The following is a 22,164-nucleotide window of genomic DNA, read 5'->3' on the forward strand; positions in this document are numbered from 1 at the left end:
TTCTGTGGTTTCATATAAGTGAATTTGTAGAACATATTCTCTTTGGGATCTGGGACCTTTTACTCAACAGAAGATTTTTGAGATTCATCTATGCTGTTGCATGTACTCGTGTTTTATTCCTTTCTATTGCTGAGACACATTCCAGGCTATACATATACCAATTGTCATGAATATCCGATGTCTGTTGATGGATGGTTGGGTTGTTTCCATTTTCTGGCAATTGTTAATAAAACTGCTGTGAACATTCATGTGTTAGTCCGTGGGAACCTAAGTTTTAATTTTCTCTTGCATAAAACCTATAAATAGATTTTCTATATGATATGTTGAGAGTATGTTTAACTTTAAAAGAAACATCCAACCCTTCCAAAGTAATTAACCAGTTGTATTTTCAAAACCAATGGCCAAAGTTTGATATCATCGATCAGACAATCAGTAGCTGTATAATGTTATTTTGTAGTGGTGTTAATGGTGCTGGAAAATCTGCTTATCCATTTGTAGAATATTGAAAGATGGTTCATATTTCACACCATATACAAAAACAAACTCATTTTGGATCAAAGTTCTAAATATAAAATCTAGAACTATGACAATCATCAATGAAAAATAGGGGCAGATTTAGGGGCCTAAAACATGATTTGATAGTACTGTCGAGTAAGCATTGGACATCTAACCACAAGGTGGAGTGGTTCAAACCCACCAGCCTCCCCTCGGGAGAGAGTTGAGGCTCTCTGTTCCCATGAAGAGTTACAGCCTCAGAAATCCTTACAGTTACCATGACTCAGAATCCACTTGATGTTGTGTTAGTATATGACATAAATAGACTATCAAACATAATGGCAAAGTAAAGATGCCAGAAGATAAACTAGATGACTGGGACCTTCTAATAATTAGGTACTTAAACACATCAAAAGGTTTCACAAAAGAGTAAAAATAGAGCCTGTAGGCGGGGGGGGGGGGGGAGGGATTAGCAATGACAGGTCACACAAAGGACAGATATCTAACATATGTCGAAAACCTCAACACCGCAACCACAGAGGACATGAACAGAATCGGAGAAGACATTCAAGCAGCCAGCAGCCATGTCCAGAAACGCCCGTGAGCATTAGCCAAAGCAGAGCATCAATGAGGTATCATCTTATCCCAGAGTCAATAGAAAAGGGTAAGAGAGAACACAGCAAACGCTGGCAAGGATGTAGAGAGACCAGAATCCTCGTGCGTTGCTGATTGGACTATAAAATGGTGAAACTACTGTGAAATACAGCATGGCATTTCCTTAGAAAGTCAGGAATGAATATTCTATGTGATCCAGAAACCCCTTACTTGTATATTTCACGGAGAAATAAGTGCTGAGACACAAACAGATATATCCACCCCCATGTTCATTGTGGCACTATTCACAATAGCAAAAAGATGCAAGCGGTGTCCATGGTCAACAAATAAATGGACAAACAGACTATGGCACATACACACCATGGAATACTGTGCAATACTGAAGAACAATGACGAGTCTACAAAGCATCTCAGAACATGGATGAACCTGGAGGACATGAAGCAGCGTGAAAGACGTCAAATCCCAAAATGATGCCTATTGTGTGAGATCACTACTATAAAAACTCAAGAAAAAGGTTTCCACCTTTCAAAAAACACTCTGGGATAATTACCAGAGGTGGGGAGGGCAAAAGAAAAACCAAACTCGCTGTCAGTGAATTGATTCTGACTCATAGCAACCCTCTAGAACAGAGTAGACACCTTGTGGGTTTCCAAAACTGTAAATAGTTAGGAAGCCTCCTCTTTCTACAGAGGAGCAGCCGGTGGTTTTCAACTGCTTACCTTGCACTACATGACCCTCTATACCACCGGGACTCCTCAAGGGAAGGGAAGGGAGTGTAAGTGACTTAATCTGGACGGTGGACACCTATTGACTTGGGTGGAGGAAAAGACAATGTGTCATTAAAGGGAGGCCAGCACTGTGAGGATTGCTAGCAGTGATATAAAATAAAAGAGTAGGAATAGTTGGATGATGAACTGATTTACTCTGTACACTTATGCTTAATTCATAATCATAAGTTTAAAAAAGAAAAAGATTTTACAGCCTTGGTAGCTCTATGGAGCAATTCAACTCTGTCACTAAGAGTCAGTGTTGATTCAGCGATAGAGAAGTTTTGGTGGTTGACACATTTTTCTCCCTAAATGTAACCCTGCTACAGGATTTCTTCCTGGGTGGGGCTGAATAACTAAGTATATATTCGGGCTAGGTGGCATTTATACTGCAACTCAGAAATTGCTACCTGAAACAACGTTGTGTAATTACAACCCCAATAAGTCAACAAAGACATTTGCTAGTCATGTTGTAACTGGTTGTGGCCAACCACCTTTAAATAAACATGAAGCTCAAAGGTTTCATATGTTATAAAACATATTTATTACCATTTAAATGTAATTTAAAGTTGTATTTTATCATTATTGCATGTGAATAATATTTCCAAGAAAATAAATCTTTTCAGATTATAGATATACACCCTCATTGATTACAACCCTACTGCCACACTTCGCCTGTATGATAGACAGGTTCATAGATAAATATCCAATTTATGATGACTGTTAACAATACCTATTGATTCAGAATGTTCTCTGGTAATTTCTAGCATTCCCAGCATTTCCACTAACATCTCCAGGCACTGAATGGCATCCAGTGTCTTCTCTCCCCATTTCCTGGGTTGTATTGACTAACCAGAGAAGAGTCCCCGGTAATTGAGCCCACCACACCAACATCTGGGCTGCTGTCACTCCTGCAGGGTCCTGACTTTGAGACAGCAAATGTGTGTGTGCTGTGTAGGAAATTATAGCTTTTCAGCATCCAGACCCCACCATCCCTTTCAAAACACGGGAGCCAGGCAACGCCTTTCTCTTACACAGAGAACCTCTTAAAGCCCCCGTCTGCTGAGTCCTCTCCGCGCTAGATCTCTCCAGGCGCTATTCAGACGTCCTAGACCGCCCGCTTCCCTCTTGCTCGGTGACCTTGGGAGCTGACTTCATGAGTTACTTCTAGAGTACCCTCACCTCCTGTCTTCTAGCTGGATTGGACTCATGGGGAGCACCAGCAGAAGATCAGAATATGAGAGAAAAATCCATCTGGAATTTATTCCCTCGGGGATCACCAGTGGCGGTATCCCTCCTACAAAGGCTGCGTCTTCTTGCAGCGTCTAGGTTCTGGGTACCAGCCCTTCTCCCTGTCTGTCAGGGCTGAGAGTTGTTCATGGATGCTCTTATTGTTGTCCGACTTAGAGCAACGCACTAGGACCAAGCAGAACTGTACACAGGGTTTCCAAAGTTGTGGTCTTTATGGAAATAGACGTCCACATCTTTCTCTCACAAGGCACTCAGGGGGTTTGAACCACCAAGCTTCGGAGTAGCAGTTGAGTGCTTAGCCACTGTGGTACCAAGGCTTCTTGGCACCTTGTTCTACTTTATCGGATTAAGCCTTGGTAAATAGTCCTTCGTTACATTCTCCTCTTGCCCCTGGCTCTCAGGATGTTATGCAGTAGGTGGCTTGTGCATTGCTGTGAAGCTGGAAGCGATGCCACCAGTCTTTAAAAAGTCAGCGGGATCACCATGATGGGCAGGCTTCAGTGGAGTTTCCAGACGGAAAGAGACTATGAACTAAGGCCTACCAAGCTACAACAGGAGGCTGTCCAGTGTCGTGCTGGAAGATGCACATGTCCGAGGGCACTCCAAATACATGGTAGCCACAATGGGTCTGAGTGTCCCCCCCATGCTGTGAAGATGACAAAGGACCAATCAACATTTGCTCTACTGCCATGGGTCACCATGGCATCTAAATAACCACCATCACCACCAACATTCTCCTCAATTACCCCATCCATTTACTAGGGAGTCCCTGAGAGATTGTCTCTCTTTCCCTATCTCACCAAAGATCCTCTTTTTTAGCCTAACTTTTCTCAGGTCCCAGGGGAGTGTCGGCGTAAGCCCCAAAGCACAGAAATGGTCTCACTCAAAAAAACTCCACTGGCTACATGTAGAAGTGAGTCACGTGAGGGATGGACCCAAAAGGAACTATAAACAGAGACCTATATATGGACGGACATGATGAAGAGTTACAAGCTGACCTTATTTGGCTTGAAAAGATGAAACTCTGAGCCACAGTTAAAGCTGTGCTTCCCAGCTGCCAAAGCAAACTTCCCAGAAGCAAGCATCCCAGTGCACCGGCCGGCGGGCGCCGCTCACGGGGTTCACACAAACCCACTTTTCTGAAACGTTACCTGCTAGAGTTCAGACATCACTGGGTTTTTTCCCACCTCCTTTTAACCTGGAAATGTTTTTTAAATGCCTTCAATATACCAACAGAAATATTTTTCTGAATGATCGAGGATTTCTGGCGACCAGGCTGTTTCACATTCGATGGGATCCCGGGAGGAGCGTCTTCTGGGATTCCTTCCAGAGGCGGCATGGACTCTGAGATTGGAGGGCTGTGGCCTCGGTTTCTTTCCCACCAGCCTCCAAACCAAAACTTTTTTTCTGATCAAGTCAAGACACAAATTAATACAAAGTTGCTTCAAAATGTTCATGGAAATAAGCCTCCAGTGATGTCCCTGTATCCGTAATTGAGGGATGGGAGGAAAGTGGTTACTAAGCAGAGTGCCCTGGGGAGATGAGTATAGAAGTTCACAGGGAAAAACCTGCCTGGAACAGTGGAAATTCCATCAACTCATCCCTTCTCTCATGAACACTGAACCAGATCTGGTTTTCAACATATTCTGTATTTTTGTTTTGCTTTGTTTTATTTGTTTGCTTGTTTGTTTGTATTAGGGTTTATCTCAGAGATGTTATGTCATTGGGGGTCTCCATCTTGAATTTGTGGTCTATGTTTGTTACTGGTTTTTGGTATATGAAGCCCAGGATTGATTAACCTCTAGGGGTATATCGTAGAATGAGGGTTTTGGATGGGGGAGTGTATAGTGGTGGGGGGGGGGGGGTAAAAAGGAGACCATGTCAAGCAATCCAAGAAGGAAAAGAATGTTTGGAAACTGTGGCAGCAATTGTACAACACTGCTTGATATAACTAAACTATGGAATGATATATGTATTAACTCCCAATTAATAATTTTTTTAAATACAAACTGGTGTGGGAGGGGAGTTCATGGACAAAATGGTATTAAGAGATGATGGGGGTAGAACAGTGGGGGAGCACAGCACGGAGGTCCTGGGGGAGTGCAAAGGATAGACTTTGGGGCCAGGGCATGGCACCCTGTCAGACTCACCTGGAGGATACTCCTAGAGGTCAACAAATAGACCTTGAACTACTTACAGGTTTTTCCTTTTTAAAAAATTTATTTATTTATTGGTCATTGGTTTTGTTGTTGTTGTTGTCATTGTGTTTACTTTTGTTGCTTTGTCTTGCTCTGTCTTGTTTTCTGTGTGCATATTATTATCTCTGCAGGTCTATCTAGATAAGATAGGCTGGATGAATAGTCTGGAGGAGAAAACAATAGGACTGATGGTTCTGGGAGGACAAGGGAGAGGGGGAAGTTGGGGAAAGGAGGTGGTGTTGACCAACCTAGGGACAAGGGAACAACAAGTGATCCAAAATCAGTGGCAAGGAGAGTGTGAGAGACCTGGTAGGGATTTAGCAAGGGCAATGTAACCGAGAGAAATTACTGAAACCCAAATGAAGGCTGAGCATGATAGTGGGACAAGAGGAAAGTAGGGAAAATAGAGGAAAAAACTAGGAGGCAAAGGGTATTTATAGAGGTCTCAATACAGACATGTACATCTGTAAATGTATTTGTATATAATGATGGGGAAATAGAGCTACATGCATATATTTCTAGGTTTAGTAGTAAGGCAGCAGATGGACATTGGGTCTCCACTCAAGTACTCCCTCAATGCAAGAATACTTTCTTCTATTAAACTGGCATTCCATGATGTTCACCTTCTGACACGATCCCTGAAGACAAATGTGTGCAAAAGCAAATGTGGTGAAGAAAGCTGATGGTGCCCGGCTGTCAAAAGAGATAGCATCTGGCGTCTTAAAGACTTGAAGGTAAACAAGCAGCCATCTAGTTCAGAAGCAACAAAGCCCACGTAGAAGTAGCACACCAGCCTATGTGACCATGAAGGGTCAAAGGGATCAGGGATCAGGCATCAAAGAACAAAAAATCATATCATTGTAAATGAGAGGGAGTGCAGACTGGGGACCCAAAGCCCATCTCTAGGCAACTGGACATCCCCTTACAGAAGGGTCATGGGGAGGAGATGAGCCAGTCAGGGTGTGATGTAGCAACAATGAAACATACAGATTTCCTCTAGTTCTTAAATACTTCCTCCCCCTCCCCACTATCATGATCCAATCTACCTTACAAATCTGGCTAGACAAGAGGATGCACACTGGTACAGATAGGAACTGGAAACACAGGGAATCCAGGGCAGATGAACCCCTCTAGACCAGTGGTGAGAGTGGCGATACCGCTGGGTGCAGAGAGGGTGGGGTAGAAAGGGAGAACCAATTATAAGGATCTACATATAACCTCCTCCCTGGGGAACAGACAACAAAAAAGTGGGTGAAGTGAGGGAGACGTTGGACAGTGTAAGATATGACAAAATAATAATAATTTATAAATTATCAAAGGTTCATGAGGGAGGGGGAGTGGGGAGGGAGGGGAAAATGAACTGATACCAACAGCTTAAGTGGAGAGCAAATGTTTTGAGAATAATGAGGGCAACAAATGTACAAATGTGCTTGACACCATGGATGTACGTATGGATTGTAGTAAGAGCTATATGAGCCCCCAGTAAAATGATTTTTAAACAAATAAAGAGATGCTGGGATTTTCCCATGGACTTTGTAAAGCCCCCTCACATAATGGACAGGACAGGAGGAAATAAGTGGCAGTAAAGAAGTCTGAGAAGTTGGGAAACGTTCTATCTTGACCATTAGCAATGTATTTTCACTAAGCGTAAAGATCATTGATAGGAACTTTAAATGTGTGGGGTTTATGGTATGTGAATTATAGCCCCACAGGGTTTTTGTAAACTGTAAATATGATTAAAATGCTTCCACATGTATTGCAATTTTTGATGAGACCATTCTCCTCTATGTGGTAAAGTTCATGATTTTCTTTCTACTCTTTCCATCCAGCATTTTTTGAAACACTCTAGAGCTATTCGGGATGAGCCAACAGCACGTGGGTGGCCGGTTCCACCCGTGTGCTCGGGGTCAGCCCCCTGCCCTTGGACAGGGCTGTGCCACTCCCAGGGCCTTGGAGCACCTCCCAGTGTTCTTGACCCCTTTCCCTTGTTGCTGAATTTCTATAGTTCTGACCACAGGACGCCAAGCTTTTCTGGATTCAGTCTACCTTTCTTACACCATCAACCAAAGCAAGCAGCCAGGAAGAATCCTAAACACTAACTGGCCCACAATTTACTTTTCCTTTGTCTTTGAAAGAACATACTGTTTATAGCAGATTGAATATGTCAATTTCATTTCGGATACAAAATAAGCACTCCCAGAACTTAATCCTATCATTCAATAAAAAGAACTGAAGGAAAACTATCCAAGGTATTTCTAAGCTTTCGGGGAAAGCCGTTACAGAATTGTACATCTCTTTTCAAATAGCCATTAACGAAAGTTATAAGCAAATAATGAAAAATTGATTATTTTATTCTTCGGTTGCTTCTAAAACTATATTCAACATCTCAACTGTGTCAAAATAAAGTGATGTTTCTCAATTCACTGATAACTTTGAATATTTTACTAAAAGGTTCCTTCCAAACCAATGTGACATCTCCCACAATGAGACTTACATGAACAACTTAAGCCTGAGGAGTAGAGCTAACTAAATCCCCATGCAATCCCCTTGGAAAGAGCAAGAGGGTCTAGTGTGTTGGAAATGGTCCTGAACCTTATCTGTTTTTAAAAAAATCATTTTATTGGGGGCTCATACAACTCTTATCACAATCCATACATGCATACTTATGTGTCATGCACATTTGTACATTCATTGCCCTCATCATTCTCAAAACATTTGCTCTCCACTTAAGCCCTTGGTATCAGCTCCTCATTTTTCCCACTCCCTTCCCACTCTCCCCTCCCTCATAAACCTTTGATACTTTATATATTATTATGATGTTGTCATGTCTTACCCTGTCCGATGTCTCCCTCCCTTCAACCACTTTTCTGTTGTCCATCCCCCAAGGAGGAGTTTATATATGTAGATCCTTATACTTGGTTCCCCCTTTCTACCCCCTCCTCTTCCCCCCCTCAAAATATCGCAGCTCTCAGCACTGGTCCTGAAGGGATCATCTGTCCTGGATTCCCTGTGTTTCCAGTTCCTATCTGTACCAGTGTACATCCTCTGGTCTAGCCAGATTTGTAAGGTAAAATTGGGATGATAGTGGAGGAAGCATTTAGGAACTAGAGGAAAGTTATATGTTTCGTCGTTGCTACATCATACCCTGACTGGCTCATCTCTTCCCCGTGACCCTTCTGTAAGGGGATGCCTGGACCATATCTTAAAAGACAGGCCATGTTTCAGATCTAGCCTCTAGTCCAGGTGGGAACTGTGGCAGTCTATGAACTTCTCTGAGTCTCAATTTCTCTGTTTTTAATATAGATACTACAATTGCCCTGCCTTTCCCACAGAGTGGCTCTACGATACAAATGTGAACTCAGTTGGGGAAAAACATAAGACATGTAAAAAAAATGGAGAAGTATGAGTTAGATAAGGGAATTGAACTTTCTGTGAGTCATCTGCTCTTCCTTTGGTCCCAATCTTGTCGCCAGCAATTAATTACCCTGGATGGAGATAAAAATATATCTTCTCTAGGAATCACAAAGCTAAACACTTTCTTGGGAATTCTGTTTCTTTCTTGGACATGTATTTGACAACGAAGCATCCAGAAATAAGAAAGACTGAGCAATGAACAAACAGTATACAGAGTCACTAGGAGTCCTAACTGACAAGGCAGCAAACAACAACAAAGCTGGTGGTGTGGTGGTTAGTGCTTGGCTGTAACCAAAAGGTTCAACATTCGAACACAGAAGAAAAACCTGGGGATCTTCTCTGGTGAAAACTACAGCCAAGAAAACATTACATAGAATAAGGGGGATGAAGAGAAAGCTATTCAATGGTACCTAACAACACAGTTAGTGAATATTTAGAACATATATTAAAACTTAACTCTAAACTTTTTTTTTTTATTTCAACTACATCAAACTGCTGGGGAGAATTCTCCTTTCCTAAGGTTGTTTTTTTTTTTTTTAACAATTTCTAGGCCTTTAGGCATCCAAATTATCTTGCCCACCACTTAGGGCCCCTGGAAATCAGGAAGGTGGTCTGAAAAGTAAAATCAGGAGAGCATGTCAGTTTGCTCAGAATTGTGTTGAGCTGGGCTTGATTGCCCCAGTGGAATGGGGAGATGGCTGATTGCCGCAATCAACCAAGCCCCACTTCACTGTCAATTTTTTTTCCGATGTGAGATGTTAATAACTCCCTAGCCCGGGGGTTTATTAGAACAATCACACATCAGTGCTTCTCAACTTTTAACACTGCACATCAAAGTTATAGACTTCAAAATATGCTGTGCGTGTCTTTATTTTGCTTCAAGGCAGAGTGCAGTTAGTATGCATGCGGAGATGCGAGGGACATGACGAAAAAGGAGGAGGAGAAGACAGGGGCATTTAATGAAGAAACGGGACTGGTTATGCACCCAGAGGAAAATAATCCGCTGCTAATTACAAAACCCTTTACATGGCACGTGGTAAAAGGAAGGTCTCTCTTCTGACGTGGTATTATCTCCTCCAAAGAGGCAACCAGAGTGAACCACAGCTCATTCCCACAGGACATTTTTGCTACATGGATTGTTTTGGTCACCATTGTTTCCTATATGTTTGCCAGTGACCCGCTCCTTGGAAAGAAAATTGGCTTCTAACCAGTTCCCAATTTTGCTTTCTCTCTATCTCTGAATTTTAAGATGACAGCCGGAATCTGTTATCTTTTACTTTTGAGCTGGCCAACTTCAATGCTATCTTTTATCTTGGTTGAATTACCTGATTTGCTTTTCTTAACATTAATTATTTCCAATCACAGTTCTATGTGCATATGATTTCAACAGTCCAATATTTCTACAATGTCTGTTACCATATCCAGTTTATTGCCATTTTCCACTCCCTCAGGGACATTTCCTGCTTCCCCAAAGCAATCACATTTAACAGTTTCACTCCAAATAGGACAGTGTGTTATTGTTCATCAGATTATTTATTGTTTGTGTTATATGTTGACTTTCTATTTTAGAAGTTAAAAAAAAAATCTTTCACTCCCTCTCTGTGATAGTTAGATAATTTTATGTCAACTTGAAGATATGTAAAACTGTAGGGGTGGTATCCCACCTGTCAATCAGTCAAAAGACGGGGCCTCTTTGTGGGTGTAGCCTATTCATAAAGAGGGCCCAGGGCCTCTACTCAAGCATTCCCTCAATGCATGAATACTTTCTTCTATTAAATTGGCATTCTATGATGCTCACCCTCCCAAAACAACTGCTGAAGCCAAAGCGGGTGAACAAGTAAATGTGGTGAAGAAAGCTGATGGTGCCCAGCTATCAAAAGAGATAGCGTCTGGGGTCTTAAAGGATTGAAGATAAACAAGCGGCCATCTATCTCAGAAGCAACAAAGCCCACATGGAAGAACACACCAGCCTGTGTGATCACGTGGTCCTGAATAGATCAGTTATTAGGCATCAAAGAAAAAAAAATCATATCATTGGGTGCACACCTCCATGATACAGTTGCCAAGGACAAACGGGTGCATAAGCAAATGTGGCGAAGAAAGCTGATGGTGCCTGGCTATCAAAAGAGATAGCGTCTGGGGTCTTAAAGGCTTGAAGGTGAACAAGCGGCCATCTAGCTCAGAAGCAACAAAGCCCACATGGAAGAAGCACACCAGCCTGTGCGATCACGAGGTGCCAAAAGGATCAGGTATAAGGCATCATCCAAAAAAAAAAAATACCATAGTGAATGAAGGGGGAAGTGCAGAGTAGAGACCCAAAGCCCATTTGTCAGCCACTGGAGATCCCCTCACAGAGGGGTCTAGGGGAGGAGATGAGTCAGTCAGGGTGCGATGTAGTACTGATAAAGAATACAGCTTTCCCCCAGATCCTGGATGCTTCCTCCTCCCCCCCCTCCCCCACTACCATGATCTGAATTCTACCTTGCAAGACTGGATAGAGCAGAGGTTGTACACTGGTGCATATAGGAGCTGGAGGCACGGGGACTCCAGGGTGGATGATACCTTCAGGACCAGGGGTGTGAGGGGCGATACCGGGAGAGTAAAGGGTGAGTGGGTTGGAAAGGGGGAACCGATTACAAGGATCTACATGTGATCTCCTCCCTGGGGGACGGACAACAGAGAAGGGGATGAAGGGAGACGCCGGATAGGGCAAGATATGACAAAATAACAATCTATAAATTATCAAGGGCTCATGAGGAAGGGGGGAACGGGGAGGGAGGGGAAAAAAGAGGACCTGATGCAAAGGGCTTAAGTGGAGAGCAAATGCTTTGAAAATGATTAGGGCAAAGAATGTACAGATGTGCTTTATACAATTGATGTATGCATATGTATGGATTGTGATGAGTTGTATGAGTCTCTAATAAAATGTTTATTAAAAAAAAAAAAAGAGGGCCCAGGGAACGTCCCCCTCTCTCTGATTTTCCATCTTTGCTACTGACCCAGAGCCCTGCTGCGTTTCCACCAAACTTGGATCCACGTAACTCTGCTTCCTGGCTCCTGCATCATTGCCTGCAGCTGCGTGAGCCTGAAGAGGGACGTAGGGACTGGCATCAGGCTTATGGGTTGAGTTGGACTGGGCTGGAATGTTTCTTGGTATGTAATTGCTTCTTGATAGAAAGTCTCCTTACACATATCTGAGTGTCACTGGATGTGTTTCTCTGGTCAACCCGGCCTAACTCACTCTCTCTATTCTCTCCCCACAAGACAAAAGAAGCATAAAGATGCCTACTGATTATACAGCATCTTGCAGATGAAATCAGATTTTAAGGAATGTATTCATGCACTTATTTGAAATTCAAAATATTCTACTTGGCCAGCTGACTGGAATAGAGCAGTATTTGTCCCCCATACAAAGAAAAGTGACCGGACAGAATGTGGAAATTATCAGTGTTATCGGGATCACGTGCATGCAACATTTTTCTGAGGATAATTAAAACCTAATTGCATCGGTACATCGCTAGTGAGCTTCCAGAAATCAAGACCAGATGCAGAAGATGATGTGGAGCAAAGGCCGTCATGTTTGGCATCAGATGGGTCTTGGCTGAAAGCAGAGAGCCCCTGAAACAGACTTGCCCATGTTTCATTGGCGACGCGAAGGTATTTGACTGTGAAAGATAACAAATAATAGAAAGCAGTGAGAAGGACTAACATTCTAGAATGCTTAATTGTGATGAGGAACCAGCGCCTAGACTAAGACGCAGTCTTTCACACAGAACAATGAGGTAAAATTGGGGAAAGAGCGTGTCAGGACTGCACTCTGTCACTATACTTATTTCATCTCTAAAGCTAAATTACATGACGAAGAATGCGGTGTGAGAGAGGCTTATTAACAAGGTTCATGCAAATAATGCTACTTAGTTCCCTGAAAGGGAAAAGCAGTTACAAATAAAGATCAAAGGCTTCAGCTTTCAGTAAGTGTTACAACTCGATGTAAAGAAAACAAAAACACCCACACCTTGAGCAATAAACATCCTGATAAAAGGAGGAAGGATTGAAGCCCAAGATTTCATTTTACTTTGATCTACAATCAACACTCATGGAAGCAACAATCAATAAATGAAATGATGCAGTGCATTGGACAAATCTGCTGCAGAAGACTTCTTTAAAGGGCTACACAACAAAGATGTCAATTGGAGAACAAAGGTGGCCCTGACCCCAGCCCTGGTATTTTCTATCGACTCATATGCTTATGAAAATTGGACAATGAATCAGAGAAACTTGATACATCTGCATGATGTTGTTGGCAAAGAATATTTAGATTATCATGAGTGGCCAAAAAAATTAACAAAGTCTGTCTTGCAAGAAATACAGCCAGAATGCTCCTTAGAAGCAAGAACGGTGAGACTTTGATGTTAGCAGGAGCGATCAGGCCTTAGAAGAAGACAACATACTTGATCAAGTCAAGGGTTAGCAACAAAGAGGAAGAGTCTCCGTGAGGGGGACTGACACAATGGCTACAAAATGGGTTGAAACATTAAAACAATTGTGAAAATGGCGTAAGACCTGGCGCTGTTTCTTTCTGTTGTACACAGGTCTTTATAAGTTGGAAGCAACACGACGGAACCAATAGCAGCAGCAGCATTCATGGATTTATAAAGTGTCACATCATTATACATCGTCAGTGTCTCAATACTAGTGGTGCGACTCAACCAAGAGAGCAAAGGAATAAAAATAGAATTAGAGATTCTCATTTCCAATTTGATTTATGTGAAAAATACTGGGATAAAACAGTAATAAAATCATTCTTGAGATCAATACAAAGGAATTATGATTGTATTCATGCTTACTCAGTATTGCTCAGATCTCAGATCCAGTGTCACATGGAGAGAAAGATGCTTAAAACAGTGACACAGGCTGAGAGAAAGACAGGAGCATTTGGAAACGGTGGTACCTGAAGAACAATGGAAAGAAATTAAGTTATTAAAGCAGAAAAGGAAGACTGTACCCCAGGGGATAGAGAATAGTGTTTCAGAATTAGCTCCACACACTTTCAAGGATTGACATTCAACTTTTACTTTTGTCCCTTGATTCCAGAAGGAAGGATTAATATAATTGAATAAAATTATAGATAGACAAATTCTGGCATAAAGTATTTTCAAGTAATTCTATTTTGTTTGTTTTATGAAATAGTTAAAGATCCTAGTAGCTCAGTGGGTTAAACATTGAGCCGCTAACCACTGGCTTCGTGGTCCCTTCCACTAACCACTCTATGGGGAAAAGATCAGTCTATCTTCTCTGTAAAATTTTACAATCTTGAAATCACAATCGACTCAGTGGGTATGGGTTTTGGTTTTATGAAATACTCTAGCAGAACTGAGTGGCCACTTACAAAAATCCATGAATGGGTAGCTCTGGTATCCAGAAATTGTAAAAATTATCCAAAACTCTAAGCTACTATGAGTGGGCAAGACTGAGACTGGGAAAAGTAACTTTCAATAAGAAAAAGTGAAAGAGGAAGAGAGGAGAAATGGGGAACAAACGGGAAACAATTCAGTATGATGATCCAGTCTGGCAGAAACAAACCAATGGGCAAGGTAACACCAGAGGAAAGAACCCCAGGGCAGACGATTGATGCACCAAAGTAGGTTTTAAGACCTAGGACAGTTCTCACTACAGAGAGGCTTCCTAATGGACACCCAGACTCTGGTAGACCATCAGCCTCCAAAGTGATAGCTAATTCCAACTGAGCAATGATTGGCTCCCAGTCATTTCTTCTCTTCTGCTCTGTATTTAATGACACAAAATCTTGGAATACGTGCACGGTGAGATTGGACAGGCTGTTTCAAGATGATCAAATATAACTCCACTTTTTTTTGGCTCAAAACATTTAGCTATTTGCGCTCTCCTCCTTCAGAAAATACTTTGCGTTCATAGTGAGAGTCTTCAGAACCATGCAATCTGAGTAGCATGCCCTTTGCAGAAGCATTTTGCAAAGTCTACTATTTCCTAATAAAGTAGTGTGCAGTTTTTCAGGACCACAGAATTTACTATCTGAGCTTATTTTCAGTGACATGTTTAACCCAAGACTTTTCAATGGCCAGCCTAACCTTTCAAAAGAGGGGGAAAACAATTTGGTTAAAAGATGTAATTACGTCAATGTACATATGTCTGATACTAAGTGACAGGTAGACCTTTGCATCGATTCAGTATTATTAAGGATAGTAAGTCATTTGAGTCTGTTTATTAAATTATTGTTGTTTCCAAAAATAAGTTAGCAACACAAATTGTGTTATAGGAAACACTGAAAAGCCTGTTGTTTCTCTTGAGGTCAGCCTCATGAGAATGTTTTGGATGTTCTCACTCTTTTTCAAGAAAATGCTAAAATTGCTTCTCAAATTCGCCACGTACTCATTTACTGGTTGTTTAAGTAGGTGAGAACAACCTCATGCAGACACTGAAGAATGCTAACAGTCCTGTTTATAATGTTGCTAACAGATTGACTTCGTTATTATCTACCTTTACATCCAGTCCTTGGGCTGTTCTAAACAAGCAGTTGGCAGGCAGCAGGGTCTATGTACGATGGTCCAGGAAGAGTGAACGTAGGCTCCTAGATTGTTAAATTTATGTTATGCCTTCCTGTTCTGCAGAAAGCTGCCTTGGGCTTTTTGTGTTGTCGCTGAACAGAAATAGATAAACCTTCTTTTATTAAGCTCTATGGCAAAAAAAATTCTTCACAGGTATTTATTGATAGGAAAATAGAGTCTAAAAATTCCTCTGGCCAACCCCTTGGCAGCACCGGGTCCTCCATCTGCTCTGTGTAGCTTCTCTCTCTGCTCTTGACTTACAAATGGCTCACAGAAGCATTACAGGTAGCTTAGCAGGTCACCTACCTGTTAGACTCCAAGAGACCCCAAAAGTCACATCAACCACCATGTTGAATATGACTCACAGGGACCCTCTAGTTCAAATAAAGCAGCCCCTTTACATTTCCAAGACTGTAAATCTTCTCTGGAACAGAAAGCCATTGTGTTAGCCTGGGTATTTCAGAGAAACAAATCCACAGAGATTCATATACAAGAGAGAGTTTTATATAAAGGTTAAGTGCGCATCAAGAAAAAATCCAAACCCAGTGCTGCCCAAACCCACAAGTCCAACATTAATCCATATGTCCGACACCAATCCACAAAGTCCTCCTCCATCTCACAAAACACACAATGACGCTGACTGCAGGAGACATGCCAAATCCGTGATTGTGTAAGCAACTCAGCGCTGGCAGGGGTCTCCACATGGCTGCTCCAGGGGTCTCCACAAGCGTGCTCCAGCACCCAGGGCTGCATCGGGGTAGATCCATGTGGCTTCTCCTCAGGGATGTCTTGCAGGAAGTGAGCCTTGCCAGCTGAAGCAGGGAACTGGCTAAAGCAGTTGCACCCTGGTCTGACTATCACAAAACAAGAGACCCGAGAACTAGAAAGGCAGGGCTCACTGAGCCATTAATCTCTCTACTCTTCAATTAACCCCACCTGTGTTTATCGGCCAGGTTGGCACAATAAACTGTAACTATCTCAGCCATCATCTCTGAAGCTAGTGGGTTCAAACTGCTGACCCTGAAGTGAGTGGCTCAATGTGTAACCCCCCCATGCTACCAGGGATTCTTTCAGGGCATTCAGGTGGGATGAGTTTTATAATCTTGCCCGGTTCTTCTAGCGGAAATATGCAAGTGGGCTAAAACTTGTCAACATTTTCCCTGACCTTTTTGCACTTGGCTAATCGTGGCGTAGGGGTTACAAATCGGGCTGCTGCCACAAGGTCCACAGTTCGAAACCACCAGCAGCTCCGCAGGAAAAAGATGAGGCTTACTATTCCTGTAAAGGATTAGAGTCTTGTAAACCTGCAGGATCAGTTCTGCCTTATTCTTTAGGGTCAGAATGAGTTGGCATCGACTCAATAGCAGTGAGTCGGGTTTGGAATGTAGTGATGTTCGTCTTTTATTTGATTGCTTTTTAATCAAGACTAACTCTAAATCAAAGTAGAATCACACCTGGAAAATAGGGGGGAAATACTAGAGGATACAAAAGGTTTAAATTCATCTCTAATAATTTTTTTTGCCACTGTAAACCATCAAATCAATAAGATGACCTCTTGATCCGTTGTTTTACTTCAATTGGTATTTGAAATATTTAACTATACAACTTTGCAGATACTTTTGTTCTATTTGAATATAGAGGAAATTGCACTTAAGAGTTTTACGTGAAAAATTTGCTCTCAAAAAACATTAACTGCTTATTTCATGTTCCAAAAAAGATAAAATATCAAAGTCCTATGTAGATTTCATATTTATGTGTGTAGCAGTCCCGAACTCAATAGAAAACTTAAAACATTAAATAGGAACATCTTGTACTTATGGAAAACAGGGTAAAATAAATCTAGAATTAACTGCTATACATTGTTTTGAATTAGGATGAATTAGTCTACCCAATCAGTTACAATCACGAGTACAAGCTTTTCAAGAGTACATCTTCTTCCTCACATGTCTAATAGCCCAGTCTTCCCAAACAAAATTAATTCTGGGGATTTTTATCCATGACATGCAGTTTTTAGCCAGAGGAGGCGCTATCTGAAATAGCCAACAAAGCTGGGTCCACTTAACAATAAACTCTTCACTGCATCTTAATATTGAGCCAAAAAATATCCCTTGGGCTACAGGTACAGGGCTTATTTGACAGAGCGTGTGGACAAAAGGACAAGGGGCCGTGGGAGGTTGGGGAGTGAACAAAGCCCTCCAAGACTCTGGTACTGCTCTGCAGGTTATTGACTAGCTGTAAGGGCACGCATTTTTATCTGCTTCTTCAAACATCTAGGAAACAATTACCTGAATGGTGGGAGGTGTGGAATAAGCAAGTAGAAGGCCATGGGGGTGGGGTGGGGCAGGGAGTTATGCAAAGTGTTAGAGAGAAAGAGGCAGCAGATGGTGTAGGCAGCCTTGATCTTTCAGAACTCAGCTTCCTGGGAGCTGATCATGAGCAAGACTCACTCATTCACTCACTGCCAACACTACAGAACAGGATAGAACTGCCCTGTGGGTTTCTGAGACTGTAACTCTTCATGGGAGTGGAAAGAACCTTCTTTCTCCCTCGGAGTAGCTGGTTGTTTTGAACTGCTGACCTGTGGGTGGAGCCCAGAGTATAACTAGTAATCACCAGGTCTCCCAAATAAGCTTCAGAAGGGCTATATAAAAGGCTTGGGAAGCAAGCACCCCTGCCCCCTTCTGTCAGTTTGCCAGACTGTTATTGTGCTGATGCAAGACATTGTACTGTCAGGATTTCAAATGACCAGCTGCAACACCCACGGTGGACAGGGTTCAGCAGCGCGTCCAGGCTAAAACATACTCAGAAGAAAGGTCTGGAGAGCTATTTCTGAATACTAGCCAATGGCTATTTGAAGTATAGTCCGTGAAGATGGCCCTTCCAGCCATAATGTCTTATGTGATCTGTTAGAACTATCACGGGCGTTATACACCTGTGGCTATAGTCCCACTTTGGAGGGCATTCTCTGCTAATGAACCTGTGGGGCCCTGGTGGTGTAATGGTTTCACCTTGGACTTGATAGTTCGAAGCCACCAGCATCTCAATAGGACAAAGACTGGGCTTTCTACTCCCATAAGCAGTTAGTGTCAGAAACCCACAGGGGTCACGATGAATCAGCACTGACTCAATGGCAGCCAGTTTTTTTGTTTTGCTTCCTTGATAGTACCTTTAAGCTTCCTGAGAATTCCAGGGGAAGCAGGCCCACTCTTTGTTTGGAGACACCATGATGTGCCATACAATTCCACATGTCCATCTGTCACCTCGCCTGGAAAGCGGGCCTCTGTTGTCCTGACTGAGCTCCAGTAGAAGCATGAAGACCCACTGTGGCTTCTGAACATTTTCTGATTTCTAGTTCTGGATGCTGCATTTGGCTCGCCCCTGCCTGACCCTTGGATTTTGGACTAAACAGTCGCTACCATCACATGAGGCATTTCCTCAAAGTTTTGTGAGTTTCCGTGAGATGTTGCCGTGAACAGCAGAACCCAGGGCCAAGGGAATACAATCAAGGGAGGAGGGGGTGGGGAATGGAGCAAAGTAGGATCTTGGAACGGTTGGACATTTGGGACATGTTGATCTCCAACTCCATGGAACGAGTCTAGTATAATTATGACAAAAGAAAGTATTACCACACTATCGTACTGATCCCAACAGAATATTGTGCAGGAAGGGTTAGAAAATGAGAACCCTAAATTGGAAATCACTCCAAACACACACTACCAATCCACCTCCTTGCTGCGGCCTTGGTAGGCAGATCAGCCCCCCGGGGAATAAGGGAAAGGTGATCATTTGTTGTGGAAATCAACCTTGGGTTTTGCTCCTAGGAAAAACAAATACAGATAACATCCCCTAAGGATTTCCAATAGGATAAATAAAATTATTTTTATAACTTTTCTCACAATATCCTATGTGTTGAAATGGTGACAAGGACAAGAATTTTATCAGAATAAGATCAATCCATAAATGGAAATCTGCAAAGAAATGAAAGGTCCTCATGTTAGCTCTGTGCCACAAACCACAAGCCTAAGTGGGCTGCTCTCGGCGTGGGCTTTCTGTGCCACAAACCACAAGCTACTCTTGGCGTGGGCTTAGAGGCACCTTTCCAGTATATCTAGAGTGAAAGCCTTCCATCAAGACCATGTTGATTCAGCTCTGCTGCCTGGGGAGGGGGAGGCGGATTCATGATTTGTGATCACTATTGCAATGATCTTAATAATGCTACTGAATGTATCAATGTGACCAGGGAGAAAAAACAACGACATGAAGGAAGAAACCCTAATGCCAGGTTTTCAGCCACTGTGAAAGCTCCCTCCTTGACTGTGGCAAATGGTTTCTTCTTTAGCAGCTTAAAATCGGCGGTTATAATTTTGGAGGAAAGGAAAATTTCATCTGGCTGTAAAATATCTCTTCTTCATTTCCTAACAATTGAATAGATGTATTGGTAGTGCAGTGGTTAAAGTGCTCAACTGTTAAGAGAATGTTTGGCCATTAAAACACATCCATTTCATGGACAATCTGCCTCCACATAAACCCTGGGGGGAAGTTCTATGAGTTGGAATCAACTCCATCCCCATAGGGTGTTTTTGGTTGTTTGGGTTTGGGTTTGGTTTGGTGTAATTGGTTTTACAAGATTCCCTTAAGATGCCAGCTCTCTATTTCTTTGGTTTGGTTTGGTTTGGCTGGGTGTAATTGGTTTTACAAGATTCCCTTAAGATGCCAGCTCTCTATTTCTTTGGTTTGGTTTAATTTGGTTTGGTTTGGTTTGGTTTGGCTGGGTGTAATTGGTTTTACAAGGTTCCTTTAAGATGCCAGCTCTCTAATTTTTTTACTAAGAAACCCTGGGAAGGGCTGCCCAGTAAGTTTGAACTGTGAACCCTAAGGTCAGCAGATCAAACTCAAAAGCCACTATGGGGGGGAGAGAGACCAGGCTATTGCTCCTGTAAATATTTGCAGCCTCAGGCACACTCTGTCGATTTGCTGTGAATCACAATGGCCGCAGTGGCCGTGGATATTCCTTTTGAAAAACAGACATTGGGCAACTGCTCTCAAGACGTCCCAACCTAAAGAGACATCGCTGGTTGGCTGAGAAACACACAAACGCACTCCCACGGGTCAATTCGGCCAGCATAACCGACAGGACAGGACAGAACTGGCCCTGGGGGTCCCCAAGGGGGGAGCTCTTTACAGGAGCACAGAGCCTCGTCTTTCTCCTGCAGAGGGGCTGGCAGGGCTTGCACTGCTGACCTTGCAGTTAGCAGCCCACCGCTTAATCCACGATGCCCAAAGGAGTCCCACATATTCAAAACACTTCACACAGCAATGCCTACTGTAAGCTTACTGCGTCTTAGATGTCCAGCAAGCTGCAAGCAGCCCCTCAAGTCATGGGATGCATCATTTTGCTTTTTCACAAGACCCTCCTTCTCCCCCAGCACACTCTCAGTTCACCAGACTCTAAATGTGTCGGGAATCTATAAAGCCCTCGCTTCTGGAAGCATTTGAGCATGCCTTCGCAGGCTGCCTGTTCTCCTGCAAAGTGGATGTGACGGGGAGAGGGGCCCCTCCAGGGCAGTAGGAGATGGGGAGGCATCTCAGAGGTGTTTGGAATTTTTCAAGCAGGTTTGTTTCAAAGAACATTAAAAATGTTTTAAAAAAATAATAACAGATCTCTCTTTGAGTCTAACAGAGCCCTGATGGTGTGGTGATTATAGTAGATTGGCCCGTTAACCACTAGGTCAGCAGTTCCAAACCACCAGCTGGATCACAGGAAAAAGATGAGGCTTTCTACTCCCATAAAGAGTTACAGTTTCAGGGACAGATATATAAATATAGGAGTATCTGTCTCTGTGTGTATGTGTACAAACAAGGAAGCAATTTAGGCCTCTACGTTAATCTTACCTCAGTACAAGAACGATTTGTTCCAATTATGTGGCAATGTATGATACTCAACTTTCTGGCATGACCCCTGAAGACAAAACGGGTGCCAAAGCAAATGTGGTGAAGAAAGCTGATGATCCTTGGCTATTAAAGATATAGCATCTGGGGTCTTAAAGGCTTGAAGTTAATCGAGTGGCCATCTAGCAGGGAAGCAGCAAAGCCCACATGGAAGAATCACCCCAGCCTGTGAGACCATGAGGTGTCGACAGGAAGAGGTATCAGAAGTTTGAAAGCAAGCAATCAATTTGACGTGAAGGAGCATAGACAAAGTGGGGATCCAAAAACCACTTGTGAGATAATTAGACAGGCCCTCACACAAGGGCCACAGGGAAGGGATGATATATACAGGGTGCAGTATAGCACTGATGAAACACATAACCATCCTCTAGTTCCTTAATATTCCCTCCCCCTGCCAGTGTGGTCTTAGTTTTACCTCATTAATCCTGTGAGACGTGCATATGTTTGTATGTATAATTAAGATCAGTCGATGCATGAAATCCAAGAGAGACAAACCGTCCAGGAATGTAATGGGTGCAATGATTCTCTGAGGGTACAGAAAGAAAGGGAGGGGGTCAGGGGGTAGGGGGAGCTGATAGCAATGATGCCTCTATAACCCCTCTCGAGGGGAACACACCACAGAATGGCAGGTGAATTGGATACATTGGATGGTGTAAGGTACAATGGTTGGGGGATGGATAACAATAATATTTAACATAATAACAAGAGTTCCTGGGATTAGGGTGGGGGAGGATGGGCGTACAGGGGAGCTGCTATCAAAGAGTGGAAGAAAAAAGAAAATGTTTTGAAAATGATAGTTGCAGCAATTGTGCCATCATGCCTGATCTAATTGAACTGTGGATCGCTATAATATCTGCAGAGCTCCCAATAAAATGGAGGGAAAAAACAAA

This window comes from Tenrec ecaudatus, chromosome 9, assembly GCF_050624435.1.
Source record: "Tenrec ecaudatus isolate mTenEca1 chromosome 9, mTenEca1.hap1, whole genome shotgun sequence".
Classification (NCBI taxonomy): domain Eukaryota; kingdom Metazoa; phylum Chordata; class Mammalia; order Afrosoricida; family Tenrecidae; genus Tenrec; species Tenrec ecaudatus.